Raw genomic sequence first — 19,691 nt, forward strand, 5'->3', positions numbered from 1 at the left:
TTTCTTCCTTGACCTGGACCTCCAATTCCATTAGACTCCGGCAGAGCAGTGACCTAAGAAAGAGTACAAGAAGCATAATTATTTGTCTCATTTCTTTAATACTCTGACACAAAAAAAGAATCTGGTCACTCTTGAGCTAACCACATTCACTGGCTTTCCTTTCACATGTATTAATTTGCTAAGTAGAAGACACTGAAATAAGCCAGGGGCCAAGTCTTAGTAGACTTCTCCAGTGCTTTAAAACACTCTATACTTGGGGCACTTGGGTTGCTCAGTGGTTGAGTGTCTGCCTTCAGCTCAGGGTGTGATCCTGGGGTCCTGGGATCCAGTCCCACATCAGGCTCCTTGCAGGGAGCCTGCTTCTCCCTCTGCCTGTGTCTCTGCCTCCCTCTGTCTCTCATGAATAAGTAAATAAAATCTTAAAAAAAACAAAAACCCACACACAAACCACAACTCTCTGTGCTTGACCTAGAGAAGTCCACTAGTGTTTGCCATTGAACCTGTGAGCTCCAGAAACATGTTGTTCAACTTGTGCAACGTCTAGAGAAGTCCATTTAATAGAGTTACTGAGTGTCTCTGTGTGTCAGGCTCCAGATTTCACACAGCTTTAAACAAATGGTGGCAGCCTTTCTCTTTTTGAGGAAGGCTTGTTTCTAGTCCTTTGTCATCCCTTCTTGACTCTTTGGGGCAACACCTTTGCCATGACCCTCTTCCCCTCTGACCAGCCTGAACTCTGCTGCCCAGTGATTACAGAAGACTGCTTCCCATTCCCATTTCCCATTTCCAAGAGCTTCCCTGGTTCCCTGTGGGTTCCATATGGAATCTATACTCTTCTTCTTAGCCTTTAATAAGAACAATACTGAGACTAAAAGCTCACAGTTTGGAGCATTTACCAGGTACTGGGCACTATGCTTAGGTTTCATATGCACCCTCTCAGTTAATCCTCAAAATGATGCCATAAAGTAGATATTAATAGTTATACCTATTTTTTTTCCCAGATGAGGTACAGAGAGGTCAAGTAATTTGCTCAAGTCACATGGCCAATAAATGATAGGAGTCCGAAAACAACTCTGTTACTTCAGCTTCAGACCTCATGTTCCTACCAGAAGATTCTGCTATCTTCAGAGCTCTTCCACAACCTGCTCTGTCTCTACCTTGTTCCTCACAACTCTACAATTTCTGCAGTCCACTTAGGCTGGTCTTCGGTTATGCCTGCTGTTCTCTGATTTTGTTGTCTTTGCTTATTTGTTTAGTCATTCGCTCATTCAGCACATATGTACCTAGAATGCAATCTTTCCTTCTACCTCTCCAAATCCTGCTTTTCAATGCTTTGCTCCACATCCTTCCTTTCATGCATCCCACATTAGCCAGTGTACTGGCATAGCCTTGCTTTCATGAATGCTGGGGACACAGAAGGGAATGACAACATAGTTGAGCATTCGGTTTCACAGGGGCCTTACCAGATCTCATGCTATTTGGCTTTCCCACCAGGAGGCAGATGCCTGGAGAATGAGGTGAGGGAGCACCTCTTCTTTTGTAGCTAGCCATCACCACACTGAGTGCACAATAGCCATTCAAGAAACATTTTCATCCAATTGTTGAGTGAACAAACAGGATCCAGTGAAAATATAGTGGTTTTTTAAATTTATTTTTATTTTTTTACTTTTTAAAAAGCTTTTCATTTATTTATTCATGAGAGACACAGAGAGAGAAGCAGAGACACAGGCAGAGGGAGAAGCAGGCTCCTGGCAGAGAGCCCGGCGCAGGACTTAATCTCAGGACTCCAAGAGCATGACCTGAGCCAAAGGCAGACGCTCAACCACTGAGCCACCCAGGTGCCCCAACACAATGGTTTTTTAAATGGCCTTGTGAAGGGGCACCTAGTGGCTCATTGAATAGAGCATGTGACTCTTGATCTTGTATTTGTGAATTTGAGCCCCATCCTGGGGAATTTGAGTTCTATCCTGGGGCATAGAACTTCCTTTCAAAAATAAAAAAGTGAGATAAAATGGCCTTCTGAAAAATCATGAATCTGGATTCTTTCTTTCATCAAGACTTCAGGTAAAGTTTATGAGGTAGGTGTCACTATCCCCATTTTTACAGATAAAACTGAAGCTCAGAGAAAGTGGGTAACTTGGCCATCTTCATAAAATGCATCGATCTCAGAGCACAAGCTCCCTAACCACTGCATCAGGCTGCCTCTGCATCCTTAGATAGTTCTCCTGAATTACATGTGTAAAAAAATCCATTACAGCTTCTGTGGCTAATGAACTTTTACAGAAAATATGCTTTGTCAGGGCCTTCTACACAATTTTTCTTTATTTCTGGGAATGGAAGGAAACTCACTACTGTTCTGAAGAAACTTGGTAAAACTGCATCAACTTCTACCACTGCCCTACTGCTGCGTCCTGGGACTTGAGGTCAAATTCTAGAAAGAACCACATGGGATCCACAACCTGGCTATGTCTCTCAGGTTCTTGGATGCTGCCAGCAGCATTCTCTGGGTTTGTACTCACATGACAGCACTCCTTCATTATGGATGTGGAGGTGGATATGAGGGTGGGAAGTGTTCTGTTTTTCTTTTGATAGTTATGCCCTCTCAATCCCAACCAACTCAGTAAAAGGGGAGTGGCCAGGGACCTTACTGAAAACATGTCTCATCATCTCTTCTTCCCCAGCACAGCCCTTATTTGTCCCAACTCTCATGAGAAGGCAGTTATCCCTGCCTTATACCCCTCTTTCTCACCTTGCTCTGCCCTCATTAGGACCTCAGAGGCATATGATTGCCCCTAAAGGCCTAGAAAAATTTCCACAAAGTCTTACTGTCAGAGTAGACTTATGGACGTAGAGTAGACTTATGGACATATAGTCTCTGGTCTTCTGTATCGGTGGGTCAAGCCCCTGATGGTCAAAATAAGGTTTTGGAGTGTGCATAAGTGACCTTCATTCTTCAGAGGCTAACAGGCAATGCTGTATTCCCCTGCCAACCTTAGAAGGACACTCCAACCCCTCAGCACTGCTTCCTGGGTCTCTCTTTATCTTGCCCTCCCTTTCAGCAAACCTCTTCCCAAAACCACTGCTGCATCTCCTTTCTCTCCAATCCCTCCTCAGTCTGGGCTCCCAGCATGTTCCCTTCCACCATATTCTTCAAACCTCATTCTAGCTCAATTCTGCCCCCACCCTCCCTGACCTCCAGGAAAGATTTTGGTTAGATCTGCTGTACAACCCAGGTCTCACCGCCCCAGCCCAGCTCCCAACATCTTCCTGCCTACTATTCTCTGCCCCTTGGGACCTTGGGCTCATGTTTTCAATCTCTTCTATTAGTACAGCTCTGTCTGAAGCCATGATTCTTCTCTACCTTTCACAACTGTCGTCTTCCCCATTTATATGTGTTTCTTTTAAAAATAAATGCAGACAAGTAAAAAAGTATCACTTAAAACTATTCATGAACTAATAATGAGTACAGGTGATACTTTGACAGGAGACACACTACTCATCAAACTCCTAATCTTCAGAGATTATGTGTCAATCAGCTGGGCAATGCCAAAAGGTGCTCACTAGAAACTGATCATAAAATAACTTTTTTACCTGTTAAATAAAAAAATTCAACCAAAGAATTTTAAAGGTCTAATTGGCTTTATTAAATGACTAAATCAGACAGCATCCCATCTGCCTGGTAGAGGGTGGTTGTACAAAATGGAATTTTTTTTCTTTTTAAAGGATTCTTTTTTTTTAAGATTTTATTTATTTATTCATGAGAGACACAGAGAGAGAGAGAGAGAGAGAGAGAGAGAGAGAGAGGCAGAGACACAGGCAGAGAGAGAAGCAGGCTCCATGAAGGGAGCCCCATGGTGGGACCTGATCCCGGGACTCCAGGATCACGCCCTGGGCCAAAGGCAGACACTCAACCACTGAGCCACTCAGGCATCCCCCTTTTTAAGGATTCTATGTATTAGAGAGAGAGAGAGAGAGAGAGAGATTGAGAGAGAGCAAAAGCAGGGGAGGGGGGAGGCAGTGCAGGGGGGGAAGCAGGCTCCCTACTGAGCAAGGGAGTCCCAAGAGGGGCTTGATCCCAGGACCCTGAGTTCATGAACTGAGCTGAAAGTAAGTGCTTAACCAACTGAGCCACCCAGGGAGCCCTGGAAGGTTTTGTTTTGTTTTGTTTTGTTTTGTCAGAAAGGAGGTTGGAGCAAGAAAGTTGTCAGCAGAAGAAAAGAAGCTCTAACTTTGTTAGGGCTGAGTAGAAGGCTTCCTATAATGCAGATTACCCCATTTTCCTTTAAGGGATGGACAGCAAATACCATGTGACAGATTGCCTCATTGGTGCTTATCAGAAAATTCCTGACTGCATTTCTGGCAAAGGTTGAAATTGCAATTGGGTTATAGGTTATTAAGCCTTGGTATGGTGACTCGGCCAAAGTGACATCGAGGTCTATGGTTTTTCTTTTTAATAAGTCTAAAATCCCATAGTTTGAGAGGGAGGGACAATATATGAAACTCATAGTAGTGCAGGGAATAACAGAGTAGAACTTAAATGAAACTCAATTAGCAAGAAGCAAAGGGGTGAGATAAACAGTGGCTCTCAAACTGGGACTTCCATGGGATGTTAAATTCTCACTTTGAAGCTGGTGGTCTACACCGGTCACAGAAGTGTCGGCATATGGTTATAGCAGGCAAGGGGAGGACACTTGAGAAAAAACAATTTCTAAAATGAGTAAAAAATTATTTTTGCAAGTAGGACTCGCTGATTTTTCCTCGACTTTGTTCTGGGAGTGTTTCGGTCATTTCTTTTTCTGTGGAAACACAAGGCTTTCAGAACAGGAAGTCGGGGGCCTGGGCCTGAATGAAGGAGGTTGTTACATTCTCTGGCAAAGGCTTCACTACTTGCCGTGAAGAAAAGTTGCCAGAGAGCAATCCAGTTAGTTTCAGCCCCGGTCCTCTCAGGTACAGCTCGGAAACTAAACCCCCGAACGATCTGAATCTAGACGGAGAAGACACCAGGAGAAACGGCCTACAGCGAGCCCGGCCTGAGCGGGCCACGGCGGGGACAGTCTGCCTTCCAGACGCCTGCAGTGGCGGGGGCCAGGGGGCATCGTCTGGCGTCTCGGAGAACCAATCCGACCTGAGAGAAGTGCGGGTTGGGAGTCTCCGGTACACCCCAGCTCAGGGGCGGGAGCACGGAAGCCAGGCTCCCGCCTCCGGTTCCCACTCAGCCCCCGACCAGAGCGCGCTCCGGGAGGCGCACGGAGGCCCGGAGGCTGGGGGTGGGGCTTAGTGCTGTGACGCCATCGCCCCGCCCCGCCTCGCCCCGCCCCGCCCCGCCCCGCGCGCGTTGCCGGGGTGATCAGGTGACTCGGGGCTCGCGGCGTTCCGGGCAGCCGTGACGTCAGGCGCGCGGCTGTTTCTCTCTTGCTGGGTGGCAGGTGCGGTGCATCTGGTGCGGTCTTATCTGGTCGGACCAGGTCCAGACCCAACCAGTGCCGTACGGATTCGAGAGGAGGGGAGGTGAGTCGCGGCGGACGCAGGCCCGGCCGAGCTGGGATCGGGGAGCGGGTGAGGCGCGGGCGGGGCCCTTCGGAGGTTTGGCGCGCCCCCGGGCTCCCCAAAGAGCTGTAGGCGCTCGTAGAGCTGTAGGCACCGGGACGCGGTGGACAGACTCAGGATGGGGTGTGCGCAGCCTCCGGAGAGGGGCCACCCGGGAGCCCCGCGGCTGTTCCTCCGGTTCTTGGTCGCCGCGCCGCTCTTGGAAGCTCGGGGGGCGGAGATCCCGCGCCGCCCGGCCGGCCTCGGGGCCGTGGTCTGAAGGGGCCCCGCATTTCCGCGGGCCTCGCCGTGCCCGGCTTCGCGTGCTGGGAGCGGGGCTCGCCACACCCCGTCCCGGGGGACTTGTGCGGGAGGCTTCGGCAGCTTTTCGCCTTGGGCTGCGATTTCTGAGGCGCCGCCAGGGCCGGGAGGCCGCTCGGGAGCCCCAGGGGTGAGAGCAGAGGCCGGGGTGTTCGGAGGAGGCGTTGCGGGGCGAAAGGAATCCTGATTTTTGAGGGTGGGGGGTGAATTGGGATCTCAGTGGACCTGTTGGTGTGGGTGAAATCTGCGCGGAGTCCTGAGGGGTGGGGTCCCGTGGTCAGCCGCGGTTGGGGGTAGAAGAGTAAAGGGGAAGAGGCCCTCCGCTGAGGGGATCCTGAGCCCTGCGCTGGGGGTAGAGCAAAGGCAGCTGTGCGGAGACTGATTGGACCGAGTGCTAGGGCTGTTTTGGGAAAAAGTTTGGAGAATTAGGATTGGACTGGTTAGAAAAAACTCTTGAGTGATCAGCTGAGGGTTTGTGTGCTGTGGGGAGCCATGGAAGCGTCGGCTGGATTGGGGTGGTCGTGGGGAATACTGGGTCCTAACCTGGTCTCCCTAGAGACCACTGAGGGAGCTGTTGGGGCAGCCCGAGAAAGAGGTGACAACACCTAGAACTCTGGTCTGGTGGGATTCTGCGATCCCTGCTTGTGAAATATAACGAATTCGCAGGCAGCCAGGTGTCTGCGCTCCAGCCACGGTTAAAAAATCCTAGTCAGAGAAAGGAAGTACCCAACTGCAGCTCATTTTCTTGTTGCATCTTTTTATTTTTTGAGGGTTTTTTTTTTTTTTTTTTTTTTTTTGAGTAATCTCTATACCTAAGGCAGGGCTCGAATTTAAAATCCCCAGATCAAGAGTCGCACCTCTACTGACTGAGCTAGCCTTGTGTTCCTCTTATTGTGTCTCTTGGCGGATTGCAATGCCTACGTATTAGCTTGCCCCCCTCATTAAGTAAAGAGGTTGTATTGTCCACAGCCCTTGGCCTTTAGAGGTTTCAGTGTCTCATAAATACTTGTTATCCCCAAAGTGAAACTCAAATGCTAAGTGATTGGTAGAGTTACTGGAGGGAAGTTATTTTATAAGGGATAATTAATGTCTAAAACATGAATTTGGAACATTGGGGAAACTGAAGAGTCTCATGCTTTTTGTTAATCACAAAACTAAGAGGTTCCCTTTCATACATTACCCCCTGCCCTAGTGGGCTTCTCAGCCTAAGGCATTTTAAATGTTAATTGGCCATTTTGTCTTGATTTCTTGAGCAACATTTTTTTTTTTTTTTTAATAGAGAATGCCCTCCTGGGGGTGGGCAGAGAAAGAGAATCTCAGGCAGGCTCCATGTTCAGCCCAGAGCTCCATGCCAGGCCACGACCCTGAAATCATGACCTGAGGAAATCAGCAGTCAGATGTTTAACCGATTGAGCCACTCAGGTGCCCCCAGGAAACAGTACATTTTGATTATTAAAGATTAGTGATATGCTGTTTTTTTTTTTTCCCCAGCTCTGAAATTTGCTGATTCTGTGACCCAAACAAACAAACAAACAAAAACAAAAGGCACTGCTCCTCCATTTTATACTGAACCTTTGTGATTTATGTTTTCTGGGAGGACGTGAAATGGTTGAACCTTGCCACCAGTTTGTTTTTGTATATGTTTGTGGCAGAAAATAGAACTGGACCTCCAGGGATCCTGTGCAGTAAAAAGTAATTTAGGGAACTGCAGAGAACTTGGGAAGGTGGCTGCAGCTGGTTTGTGCATAGTGCAAACCAGCACAGCACTCGAGGGAGGGCAAATCTAGAGGCTAGAGGCGGGGAGGGGGGTGGGGGTGGGTGGATGAACTTCCCTTCAGATCAGTGACGCCATTCTCTGTAAAATAAATGTTAAGTAAGATAGGTCACTTGAGGTACGGGTGTTTACCACACACTACTCAGTGAAGAGTTTTTCCTCATAACTCTTCCTGATAATCCCCTGGTAGGGCTTGTTTGCATAGTGATTTTTAAGGGTCTTTGTAGGAGTCCTGTACTGTTAAAACATCTCTGGAAGTTAGATTATTTTGGTCACATAAAAAAAAAAAAATTGTTAACCATTTTCTAACTCTCCTGGGCAGTATCTGAACCAGCCAACTAATCATGCTTCCTTTGGAAAAAAACCAGCCCTTCCCCCACTCTAACCCTCTCAAACACTATAACTCTGTGCTGTTAGGACAGTTAAGTAGGCCAAGAGTTTTGGGAGATTTTTCCACTTTCATTTACCCATGCCACCCCCACAAGTTTTCCCATTGGTAGAGAATCTGACTTCATCGTCAGGAAAAACATCTTCCTGTGTTTCCCTAAACAAAAGCTATGATACACACCAGGACTGGCAGTTCTCTTGTTAAGATTGCTCTCCCTTAAGGGGCTGTGAGCCAAAGTGAGAGGCAGGGCTGGGGTATAGGCCAGAGACTGATCCAGGGAGGAATCTCGGCCTTAGCCTTTGTCACCCAAGGCCCTGGGCAGGGCTGTCCTTTTTTGGGACAGAAATATTCCTTGACCTTGAAACAGGACAATGGTCAGTACTCCCTTCCCAGAGGTATCAAGGAGAATTAATGAGCGGCTTATATGAAATTTGAACTTCTCCAAAGCTGAATATTTTGATTTTTGGATAAATGATGCATTTTGAGATATAGTAAAAGAAGAGATGGATATTCTAAATTTTTGTGAAAGCCTCATTCACACTCTGAGGTGTTTTGTTGTTTTTTTTCTGGGGTATTTGTGCTTGGTTATCAATAAGCCTATAATCAAGATCTAGAGGCCTGAGGGTACGTGTTTGTGTTTCATAAGGAAATCAGGTGATTCCTTACTTCTGGTTCTCTTCTCTGAGAGTGCCTAGAGTAAACCAGTAACAGCCACAGCCAGGCGTGGCGCTTTCTACCCAATATCCTCTTAACTCCAAAGCAGTTAGTTATTTTGTTCATCAGAGGTAAAAAGTAAAAGTGGGTAAGAATGTTCCCTAAATTAAACGAGGAATGAAATAGTCATTTTTTTGGGTAAGATTTTATTTACTTATTCATGAGAGACACAGAAGCAGAGACTAGGCAGAGAGAGAAGCAGGCTCCCGGTGGGGACCCTGATTCGGGACTCAGTCCCAGGACCCCAGGATCACGACCTGAGCCAAAGGCAGATGCTCAACCACTGAGCCACCCAGGTGCCCTAAAATAGTCATCTTTTAAAATTCCCATATCCTATGTCACTCCGCCAGTCCTGCTACTCAGTTGTATATTCACATGCTTGCTGATGTGCCCGTGAACTCTACGGAACTACAACATCCATCTCTTTGACTTCTGTCATTTGTTGGCTGGGCCTGGTTTTCACACGAGGGAAATTCTGATGGGAGAGGCTGCTTGTTTCTCTCTGGCAGGGCTGAGTTACATGCCTCCAAGCTCCCAGCGCCTGGCCGAGTCTGCTAATTGGCTTGGCTGTAAAGTGGGAGTCAGCAATTAAACAGCAGTATAGGAGCGAGGGGATTGGGCAGGAGTTGACCCTCCAGCCAAAAAGGTTCACGCCACTTTGTACACTGTTTGCAAAGGACTCTTCAAAAGGAAATGAACTTGGAATGATTTCTTGTGTAGTTTTAGGAGACATAGGTGAAATATTAGCATTGATTTAGGCCCCAGAACCAGAGTTAGGAAACTGGATGGGCCCTCATTTTTGGAGCAAGGGAGACAAATGGTTTGAATTCAGTCTCTGTGGACAGCAAGCCTGTGGTATGACTTTGCCAAAAACAAGAGATGATTTGTATTTTTGTGAACCCTTTCAATTAAATGGTTTAAGGGAGTGTTGGCAGTCATGGTGGGAGGAGAGTTTGATCTACCTGAACTTAATCGTTGGGTGGTAATGCTGTATTCATTAGGTAGGGGTGCCTATCATTAGTTCTCCAATTTATGCTAAGAAGCCTTAGTTCCCAGAGAGTTGGCCAGAAAATACATCATTGCTGAAAACTATCAGACCACATTGTCATGGTTCAAAGAAAGATAGAGATGGAGAACAATTAACTGCAAAGTTATTTGGGAAGATGGCAACCTGGGAAGAGGTGCTAGACTTCTGCCATATTATTATTTTTTAAGTAGGCTCCATGCCCAGCATGGAGATTAACGCAGGGCTTGAACTCACAATGCTAAGACCTGAGCTGAAATCAAGAGTCTGACACTTAACTGACTGAGCCACCCAGCGGCCCCTGCCACATTAAAATTTTAATGCTGTCTGCAGTACTTTACCAGTCAACTTTCAGTATCAGGACATTGGGCAGGATCATTTGGAGAGAGATGTCAACTCAAAACCTCAAGATCAAGAGTTGCATGCTCCACTGACTGAGCCAGCCAGTGGCTCTATTCATATCTTGACTATTGTAAATAATATTGTAATATCATATAATATTGCATAGATATAAGCATAGGATGCATATATCTTTTTGAATTAGATTTTTTGTTTTTTTTTTGGGGGGGGGGGTAAATACCCAGTGGTAAAATTACTGGATCATAGGGTACTTCTATTTTTAATTTTTTTAGGCACCTCCATACTGTTTTCCAGAGTGGTTTTACCAGTTCACATTCCCACTAATGACGCACGAGAGCTCCTTTCCACATCCTCACCAACAGTTGTTATTTCTTGTGTTTTTGACTCTAGCCATTCTGATGGGGGTTATAAGGTGCTATCTCATTGTAGTTTTGATTTTCATTTCCCTGATAGTGACATTGAGCATCTTTTTTTTTTTTTTTTTTTTTTTTTTTAAGATTTTTTTATTCATGAGAGACAGGGAGAGGCAGAGACATAGGCAGAGGGAGAAGCAGACTCCTCACAGGAAGGCTGGTGTGGGACTCGATCCCCAGACATGGATGGGATCACACCCTGAGCCAAAGGCAGGTGCTCAACAGCTGAGCCACCCAGGTGTCCCTGAGCATCTTTTCATGTGTCCGTGGTCATCTGTATGTCTTTTTTTGAAAATGTCTCTTTAGGTCCTCTGCTCACTTATTAAAAATTAAAAAAAATATATTTTCTTTATTTATTAGAGCACAAGCAGGGGAGAGGGAGAAGCAGGCTTCTCCTGCTCAGGTAGCCTCATGTGGGGCTTGATCCCAGGATCATGAGATCATGACCTGAGCCAAAGGCAGACATTTAACTGACTGAGCCAGGCACCTCTCTTCTGCTCATGTTTTGGATTTGTTTTTCTGATGTTGAACCGTATAAGATCTCATGTGTATGTATATATGTATATGTATGCACACATATGCATATATATGTATTTTTTTAGATCTTTATGTGTTTTGAACATTAACCCCTTACCAGATCAATCATTTGCAAATATCTTTTCCTATTCAGTAGGTTTTATTGATGGTTTCCTCCACCATGCAAAAAGCTTTTTATTTTGGTGTAGTTCCAATAGTTTAATTTTGCTTTTGTTTGCCTTACCTGAGGAGATGTATCTAGAAAAATGTTCTATGACAAGTGTCAAAGAAATTACTGTCTGTGTTTTGTTTCAGGAATTTTATGGTTTCAGGTCTCATATTTAAATCTTTGATCCATTTTGAGTATGTTTATGGATGCTAAGAGAGTGGTCCAGTTTCATTCTTTTGTATGGAGCTGTCTGGTTTTCCCAGCACCAATAGTCTTTCCCCCATTGTATTTTCTTGCCTCCTTTGTCATAGATTAATTGACCATATAAGCGTGGGTTTATTTCTGGGTGGATGCATTTAAAAAAAAAAAAAACTCATCAATACCCTACACTACTTTGAGCCCCTTGTCCTCCTCATATATAGTAGCCCTTTGTGGATGTTACTGGCAGAAATCTGGGGTTACTTAGCATTTGTTTTTTCAAACCTTTGTTGGCCTTACTGCCTTTTGCTCTCAAAGTCCTAAGAAGATGAAGAAAGGAGGGGAGATGTCGCTGCTTTGGGGTGGTATGGTCTCTTAAGGTAGCCCACATAGGCACATGATAGGCGGCAGTGGCTTCTGCTGCTGCGAAGTGAGATTCCCTCTTGCCCATTAAGAGGCACCCCACAGTGCTGACTGGGCTGCTGCTTTTCTCTGGGGGTCAAGAGAGTGCACTAATGGCCCTGGCTGGCCCTGTAGCCAGCAGGAGCCGGGAGTGCCTCGTTAGATTGCCAGCACATTAAGCTGTAGGGGCATCTGTCTAAGCCATCAGGATTTCAGGTTTCCCACAAAACCTAATCTAATGCATGGGAGGGGGCAGGGGAGCCTCTTTGAGGGGCTGTTCTGGTGGGGGACCTGGCCTGGGAAGTGGCCTCATCAGGCTTGTTGGGAAGGAGGGACCTGTCCTTTTCTAGTGCGTCCTCTCAACTTGGCAGGGGGCAGAGTTGGGTCCTTCTCCTCCTCTCTCTGCTCTAACCTATCCTTTCATGTTCCCAACTCACTTTCAGTGTTAATAGCCTTCTTCCCTTTTTCTGTCCCTTCTGTTCACTGCTGTCTTCTCTTCCCACGCTCCCTCTTGCTGGGCCTCATTTTCTCTCCATTGTCACTTTGAGGGCTGGCTCTTTGAAGTTCCAGAGTTACAATGCTGTCCTGTATGTCCCAGCGACTAGATGTAATTCAGAGGTCCCCAACCTTTTTTACTGAGGAGGAGCCAACCTTCACTTCCCCACTGGCTTTCAGATAACATCATAGCTGGGTTACTGACCAGAGTCCCTGAGCTGAGTGGTTGGATGAGGCTGGAGGTACCTTTCCCCCAACTAGGGATCCCGGTGGTATGGGGAGAGGATTGTGGTCGGGATTTGCTGGTGTTGTTGGGAGCTATCAGACAAGCTCAAGTCTACCTTGGGAAGTCCTTGCCAGGCAGACCTGCAGTTTCTGCAGAGGACCATACATAACTAATAAAGGGGCTCTTGGTGAGGTGGTCCTGGAACCCCCGAGACTGTTTGCAACTGTGGACACTGGTCTGCAGCAGGGGTTTTCCAGGTGGTGACTAGAACAACATGTTTTCTCAATGGTAGTTAGATGATTGTTGGAAGCATGGCTTTCCACTTAGTGGGTTATGAAATGGATTATTTTCTCCTAAAAGTCATGTGGCAGACTTTACCCAAAGATGATCAGCAGGAGTCTTAACTTCCATTATTAAATGTATGTGGAAAGTATGTATATAACAAGAAAGTAAGTACAGTTGAATGGATAGTTATATTCATTAATATAACTGTAATGTATTTAGATTTAGAAATAGAACTTTATTTTAAAACCCAAATGGGGTAATAGAATGTGTAGCATTGCAATTTGCTTTTTTCAATGTGTTGATGCCTTTACATATCTGCACATGTAATCCTATCTCATTCTTAAGGGCCAAATAGTAATGCCACCATTTGGAAGTTCCATGGTTTGTTTAACCATTCCCACATTGGTAGCCCTTTAGGATTTTATACATTGTATGTGTGCATATTTGTGATGTGTTATATAGCAGTTATAAACAAATGCTGTAATATCTGTGGAGAGGGGGCCTCGGAACCGCGGGTCAGACCGCAAGACCTGCCTGCCCACCATGGCCGAGAGTGATTGGGATACGGTGACAGTGCTGAGCAAGACGGGCCCCATGGCCGCCCAGGCCAAGTCTGAGCAGGCCATCTTAGCAGCTCAGAGACAAGGAGAAGATGTGGAGACTTCCAGGAAATGGACCGCTAGCCAGAACAAACAGCATTCAGTCATCAAGAACACAGCCAAGCTAAGCTGGACGGGGAGACTGAGGAGTTGCACCATGACCGTGTGACCCTGGAGGTGGGCAAGGTGATCCAGCAGGGCCGGCAGAGTAAGGGGCTGACCCAGAAGGACTTGGCGATGAAAATCAACAAAAAGCCACAGGTCATCATGGACTACGAGAGTGGAAGGGACATTCCTAATAACTAGGTTCTGGGCAAAATTGAGAGAGCCATTGCCTCAAGCTGCAGGGGAAGGCTATCCGAAAGCCGATTGAGAAGGGGCCAAGGGTGAAATGAACACAAAGCCTTGAAATCAGTGCGTTCCAGCTGATGTCGCCTGGCTGGTTGCCCTTGACCACCAGCATCGGCATGGGTCTCTTGATGTGGCTGCGTTGAATGTGGGGCGCCAGCCCTGCCCAGGAACCCCCTTACTTGCTGTCAAACAAACAAAACCTTGCAAAGTATTGCTTCTCCTGATTTTTTTTTTTTTTCCTCCCCACCTTTGGTGTCTGCCCAGTCAGAGTGACTCCCTGGGGACCTCTGAGTGGGACCACCTCAGGCTGGTGGGGCTGCGGGGTGGGGCAACCTGATCAGGAGAGAAAACCCAACTCCGGTCCGGCTTTTAGAGAAGCCAGTAAACGTTTGTTGCCCTTCAAAATAAAATAAAATCTGTGGAGAGGGTATAAAATTGTATGTGTAATTTTTTTTTTTTTTTTTTTGCATACCAGAACTAGTGTTTATCTGTTAGATGAAATCCTGAAGGTGGAACTGTTGGTTCAAAGACTAGGATGTTTTTATTTATTTAAGGTTTCACTTAAAAACATACTTTTATTGAAGAGTATATGAGAAAACAGGATGGTCCCTAAGTAAAAAGGATGTTTCAGGGCACCTAGGTGGCTCAGTCGGTTAAGCATCTGCTTTCAGCTCAGGTCATGATCTCAGGGTCCTGGGATTGGCCCCAAGTTGGGCTCCCTGCTCAGCACAGGGAGTCTGCTTCTCCTTCTGCCCCTCCCTCTGCTCATGCTCTATCTCTCTCAAATAAGTAAAATCTTAAAAAAAAAGATGTTTCCTCCAAACATTAGGGTGGGATACCAATGCCTGGGCAGCTTGGGTAGGCTATTTTAGTTTTGATAGCTCTTTGATATAGCAGTTATTTTTTTAAGGACCATTTAATAAATGTTGTAGATGTTAGATTTTATAGAGCAACAGTCTTGGATCCAGCCAGAGGTTCTTTATAGAAAGCTTTATACAAAACAGCTTTAGCAGATATGTTCCCCTCTCTTGAAGGGAGCTTCTCTGTATTCCCTCAAAGTGTCCAAGTCCGAAAGGACGCTAAAATCTGCACACCAAGTTTAATGTTGGAGAGAGGCAAGATTAATTGGCTATTGTCTTTTCTTCTTCTTCTTCTTTTTAAAGAATTTATCTGGGACAGAGAAAGAGTGGGGAGGAGCAGAGGGAGAGAGAAAGAATCTCAGGTCAGCTCCATGCCGAGCATGGGGCCCCGCTTGGGACTCAGTCTCATGACCCTGAAGTCATGACCTGAGTTGAAATGCCGTGGGACGCTTAACTGACTGAGCCACCCTGGTGCTCTGACCATAGTCATAATTTCAAATAATATTGAATTACTGTGAATAATTTGGGGATGATTCAGACTTTACTACTCCTAATCTGATGGTATCAGGACAAGTTGAATGTGCTCACATCTTTGTGTTGGCTTTATGTTGGGGATGTGTGGGGGGGGGTGGCTTAAAGCAACCCTGAATGCCTGAATGGCATTAGCAAAGCATATTAATAAATAGTTTGTAGGATTTTAGGCTCCTTTGTAGTTTTTATGTCAGAATGAAGCTCTGTTACTTTAGGACAGGGCCTCCAGAGGTAGATGAGCCACTATTATTTTTTTTTCCCCTTTTTGGGCTTTTTGACACCCTTATTCAGTAAAAGGTACCATTTCTGAGCTCTCTGTCATTATGTCCTCCACATTATGTCCATATTCTGGCCACAGGTCAGAATGTTGGTACAAAAGACATGCTCTTTTTTTTCCTTTATTAAAGACATGCTCTTATATGCCCTTACTTATTATGTGCGGACAGCTCAGCACCTGGTAGAACTCTGTGACAAACAGAATGCCCTGAACGAGGTAGGGGATGGCTAATAATATTTGGAAGATTGACACCAGAATCAGCATTTCAACAATGGTTATATCCTTCCGACCTGCCCCCCACCCCCGCCCCAAAGAAAAGCAACTTAGGACATGGTAACACAGCAAAACATGTTAGAAATGGTGAGCAAGTTATAAAATCCAAGATCTTGCCCATGTTGTAACAATCGTCAACTCTCAGGGGTCTCCTGGTGTTGCTCTGTTGTTGGGAGCATCACTACTGTATTTACCAGGTAAAGTTCCTGTTGTTGCTGCTCCCCAGAGCTCCTGTGTCAGGTTGTCCATGTCAGGAGTAGCTTCTTCCTAGGTGTAGGACCATGGTTCTGGAATGCCCATTCTGTGGTTTGGGCTTCAGAGTGGAGGACGCTGCTTGTCCCCTCTGCTCGTTGCACATACAGTATCCTGTACTAGCAGGGCCGTCCAGGCACGTTCCTTGTATCCATTCCGGTAAGATTGCAGAGCTTATTAAGGTAACCACCCAAAGTGAATTCTTTATAGTCTGAATAGCCAAACTATCCTCACTATACCCTAGAAATCTGGATAACTTGCAGCATTTTCCATCGGATGTAATAGACAAATGGAAATGACCATTTTATTTTTATTAGCACTACTGAAGGGTAAGAGCAAGTCAGTGAGGATTTGTTCTCTCATGTCCCCGGATCAGGGATGTCTTGGCCTTAATACTGTTGAATGTTGTCTGTTGTTGAATCAACAAATGATTAGGTTTGCCAGTAGTATCTGACAAGCAAACAAAAGTAAAGTTACATGAATCCTTTTACAAGAGGTAATAAGTATAGAGCTGGAAGCTGCAGTCATCCTGAAAGTCTATTCTTAACAAGGCCGTTGGTGAGCTGACCCTTTGGCCTGGTCCCATCCTGTCTGCTTGGGCCATAATGAACCCGTTCAACTTCTCCCAACATGCTCAGGGGTTTTTCACAGGTTTTTGTCTCTGACCAGAGGATGAAGGTTGAGTAGTTGGATTTCTGTTTATGCTTAACTCTTAGTGTAAAAATCACTTCCTCCCAGAAGCTCTCTCTGACTTCATCACCTGTTGTCTCTACTTGGAACTCCCTGTACTGAGTGCTTCTGTCTCTTGGCTTGGTTTCATCAAGGCTGATGTTAGTGTCCGCCTCTCTCACCCCAGTGGAAGCTGTCTCTTGCTTACCTTTATCTCCATAGTGCCTAGAACCACTGGTGGTGGGTTATTGTGGGTGCTTTTTGAAGTATTTATGGAATGAACAAATGACCATGTGATTGGAATAAACCAACATGCCAATGTTAAAATTTAATGAAAACTGTAAACCGAAGAGGATAGAGCAGCACAAAACCAGTAATTCTAGAGCTTTTTTTAGCTCAACAAACCATACCCAAAATTATGGGTCTGAGAATCCAGAAAAATTGAGGGACCTAGAATATAAATCTGTTTACAAAGATCCTGTTAAAAGGCCAGCTATAATCAGAGTTTAAAAAAAAAAAACAAAAAAAAAACCACACACAGAGGTCGTTAGAGTAAGATCTGCTCTCATGCTTTTAAACTTTATAGACAATCTTATAAATTCTGAAGGAGTATATAGAAGAACAAAAGCATAAGCATGATTTCTGGCTTTGACGATAACAGTTTCGAAGAGGGAGGAAATCTCCATGCAACCAAGACAATTTTTTTTTTAATTTTATTTTTTGCCTCATGTCTGGTACTCAGTCAAGTGACCTCTTAGTTTGAAGCAGAAAGGAAACATTTAAAGGACTTAGTAGCTGAAGCATCTTGTGAAAAAAGAACCATAATTACAGAAATTTTTGTAAAAATCAGGGAAGAACAGATATAAAATGTTACTAACAAGGGTTAGATGAGTAGTAGGAAGGAATTTCAGGGAGCTGCAAGTGGGTAGGTAGGAGGTCTGCAGAGGCATGCTAACGAATAAGAAAAAAGTGAGTAGCATGAAAATATCCGAAAGCACTAAGAGAACTTTTTTTTTTTTTTTAACTGTATAGGTTCCCTTCTTGAAACTGTTGGAAATACAGAAGAATATAAGTAAATAACAATTGCCTATAATGGCAGCACCCAGGGAAAACCACTATAAATGTTTTTTTTCCTCCTAGCCAAATTTTGTCTGTTTGCTGTTACTGTACAACTTAAAGTGTGAAAATCTTAATGTACAACTCAATGAGTTTGTAGTATTCATGTAAACATGACTCAGCTCAAGATGTAGAACATTTCCATCATTCCAGAAGGCTCCCTTTGTGCCTCTTCCAGTCAATATCCGTAGATTCCTTTTGGCTGTTCTCAAACCTCATATAAATGGAATCGTACAGCGTGAAGTCTGTTGAATCTGGCTCCTTTTATTCATCATCGTCTGTGAGATTCATCTCCGCTGTTGCATATAGTAATTGTAATTGTTCTTTCTTTTATTTATTGCTGGATAGTTTTCTGTTATATATACCATAAGCTATCTCTTCTGTTGATGAACATTTGAACAGTTTCCACTTTAGGGCTATTATAAATTAAACAGCTTTGAATGTTCTTATGCACTCATTTCACGTCAGTATACATTTGAGAGCAGAGTTGCTGAGTCATAAGGTAAATAGTGCCAAAGTCATGAATATATTATATATATACTGTGAAAGTTTGATTGTTGTGTATAGGCCCATGATGTAGTGTGAATTATTTTTTTGTTCATAAAGTTGAGGATCAAGATTCATTTTTTTTCTCCCTCTGCAAGAATATCCAGCACTATTTTTTGGAAAGACTGATTTTTCTGAATTGTAGTGGTGCCTTTATGTACAATTAGGTGACTACTGTATGGGTCTGTTGTAGGCCTCTTAATTCTCTACATTAATCTAAATTATGAGTATTTAGTTTAAAGAAAATGTGATTGGGGCTCCTGGGAGACTTAGGCCATGATCTCAGGGCCCTGAGATTGAGCCCCCCATGGGGCTCCACAGTCTGCATGGGATTCTCTTTCTCTCTCTCCCTTCACCCCTCCCCACCTCTGCATATGCTCACACGACACTCTATGTCTCAAATAAAATATTTTTTAAAAAGATTCTATTTCAGAGAGAGCACAAGCATGAGCAGGGGAGTGGGGCAGAGGGAGAAGCAGACTCCCTGCAGATTAGGGAGCTGGATGTGGGGTTCAATCCCAGGACCCAGGGATCATGACCCGAACCAAAGGCAGCTGCCTAACCGACTGAGCCACTCAGACACCCCTAGATAAAATCTTTAAAGAAGAAGAAAATGGGATCATGCTGAATATATAGCTTAAATTTTTTTTAAAAGTAGGCTCAATGCCCAGTGTGGAGTCTACTGTAGGGCTTCAACTCATGACTGTGGGATTGAGACCTGAACTGAGATCAAGAGTTGGACACTTAACTAATGAGCCATTCACCTCTTAATTTTTTTTTTATGTTTAGTACTACATTATGCTTCAAAAACCATTAAAAATGCAAAAGAACTACTAGATAGCTGCAGCATAACTTTTCTTTTGGACATTTAAATTTTCCTATTCTGTTCTCTTTTATGTTGCAGACTTTACCCAAATGTTTGATAATCTCTGTCCATTTCGTTTATGTATTAGGCAATAAAAAGTCAATTAGAAGTTCTGTGTGTATGAGCTTTGCTGTGGGGTGGGTGACTGGGTGAAGTCATTTCTTGGAGTCTCCTCAAATACTGATATCAATAACATTTCTTCCATTGGGGCTGTTTAGTTTTTCCAGAGGAAAATTTGTCACTGTTCTCCGTTCAGGGTCAGTGCCAGGCTACCAGATATCTTGTAATTATTATTATTATTATTTTTGGAGCCTGTCTTGATTGGGATAGTTGGATAGCATTGTTCAGTGGAGTCTATTAATGGATCTTGGCTGCTGTCTCATTTGGAGCTCAGATTTGTCTTAAATAGTACAATTTCCAATTGACAGTTGACCTTTGGTGTAACACACTCTGGTATAGTAGGGCTTGCATTTCACCTCACCATATTTATAAGGGAAAATGTTCATGTTACAGAGTTCAGTGTCATACCTTGAATTTATTTTAT

At 44.6% G+C, this 19,691-nt stretch overlaps 1 long non-coding RNA gene and 1 pseudogene across 1 annotated transcript in view; both read left to right on the forward strand.

The window, feature by feature from the left end:
- Positions 1 to 4,833: 4,833 nt before the first annotated feature.
- Positions 4,834 to 19,691, forward strand: part of LOC140633497 (uncharacterized) — a 62,589-nt gene continuing 47,731 nt past the window's right edge. Inside the window, exon 1 of the long non-coding RNA XR_012031114.1 lies at positions 4,834 to 5,505. This is a non-coding gene — a long non-coding RNA (uncharacterized lncRNA). The remainder of the gene's footprint in view (positions 5,506 to 19,691) is intronic.
- Positions 5,992 to 14,193, forward strand: LOC140633493 (endothelial differentiation-related factor 1 pseudogene; annotated as a pseudogene).

This window comes from Canis lupus, chromosome 5, assembly GCF_048164855.1.
Source record: "Canis lupus baileyi chromosome 5, mCanLup2.hap1, whole genome shotgun sequence".
Taxonomy (NCBI): domain Eukaryota; kingdom Metazoa; phylum Chordata; class Mammalia; order Carnivora; family Canidae; genus Canis; species Canis lupus.